Source organism: Numida meleagris, unplaced genomic scaffold (genome assembly GCF_002078875.1).
Source record: "Numida meleagris isolate 19003 breed g44 Domestic line unplaced genomic scaffold, NumMel1.0 unplaced_Scaffold350, whole genome shotgun sequence".
In the NCBI taxonomy this organism is placed as follows: Eukaryota; Metazoa; Chordata; class Aves; order Galliformes; family Numididae; genus Numida; species Numida meleagris.
Genome location: NW_018364575.1, coordinates 1 through 1,354, shown reverse-complemented (window position 1 = coordinate 1,354; position 1,354 = coordinate 1). Strand labels below are relative to the sequence as shown.

The 1,354-nt window shown below is 66.8% G+C and overlaps 1 long non-coding RNA gene across 1 annotated transcript; it reads right to left on the bottom strand.

Annotated features, from left to right (window-relative positions):
* Positions 1-9: 9 nt before the first annotated feature.
* Positions 10-1,348, bottom strand: LOC110391326. The gene is made up of 4 exons (XR_002434043.1): positions 1,193-1,348; positions 400-482; positions 170-229; positions 10-48 (listed from the first exon to the last, which is right to left on the bottom strand). It is a non-coding gene; the product is annotated as an uncharacterized LOC110391326 (long non-coding RNA).
* Positions 1,349-1,354: the final 6 nt, after the last annotated feature.

Below are 1,354 nucleotides of genomic sequence, written 5' to 3'. Positions count from 1 at the left end.
GCGGCTCCGCTGAGCCGCTCGGAGCTCCTCAATTTCCTGCAGCAGGGCCTGGAGAAGGAAAGGGTCCGGTCAAGAGCCTGCGCCGGGCCTGCTCGGAGGGGGCTGCCCTCCCCTCCCCTCCCCTCCCCCCTCCCTTCTCTCCCCTCCCCTCCCCTCCTACCCTCAGTACCTCGTTGATTTCTGTTTGTTCCCATTTGGCCTGCTCCAGCTGCACACGCCTCCTCCTGATCTGCAAAGCGATCGGGACCGGTTGCAGGGATGCAGGGTGGGGAAGGGCATTCCCAGCCCGTCCCCAGGGCACGGCCGGGCCGGGCCAGAGCAGGGCAGCGAGCCCTGAGGCCCCGCGGCTCCGTGGCCCACGGCTCTGCCCTGCGGCATTGCTGCGGGTGGCTCACACACCTCCATCACCTCCTGCCGCCTTGCGGCCAATTGAGCTGTGGCTGCCAGCAGTGACTCCCGCAACTCCTCCGCCATGGCTTCGCCTGCAGGCACAGCAACATCCGAGCGGTGTGAGGGGCACGGCCGTGGGCACGGCGAGGCACGGGCCCCGCTGTGGGCAGCGCCCTGCCCCAGCAATGGGGTCTGGGGTCCGGGGGAGGGGAACTGAGGGGTCCCGTGGCAGAACTGGGGGGGTCCCAAAGGCTGGCTGGGGTCCTGGGGGGTGGAACTGAGGGTCCCATAGGGGATTTGAAGGGTCCCAAAAGGGGTCTGGGGTCCCAGAAGGGGAAGCGGAGCTCCCGTCCAGGGGGACTGGGGCTCCCATTTGGGAGGGCACACAAAGCACACGCACAGACAGAGGCACGGACACAGGATCACACGGACACAGACACAGACACGGGAATGGATACAGACATGGGCATGGACACAGACACAGAGGCCCAAGCACGAACAGAGGCACAGACACGGACGCCGAGAGGGACGTGGACACAAGCACAGACACGGACACGGGCACGGACACGGACAGAGGCACGGACACGGGCACAAGCATGGACAGGGACACAGACACAGACACGGGCATGGATACCGGCACAGACACGGGCATGGGCAAGAACAGACACACGGACACGGACACAGACACAGATATGGACACGGCCACGGCCACGCTCTCTGCCACCCATCGCAGCCACGCGCAGGCACAGCACTGAGGGGAGGCCAGGCCTGGCCCCAGGCACGCCGCACGACTTCTGCCTACCGCTCACTGCCGGCAGCTGGAGCTGGAAGTGGAACGACCCCCAGGCACGCTGTGGGATTGCTCCTCGGTCACTTTCTGGCTTTGCTCTCCTCTCCTCCGCTCTCCACGTCCTCTCGGCGCCGTCGCTCTGCACCGACTGCTCTGCCCGGGGCGCAGCCCTCC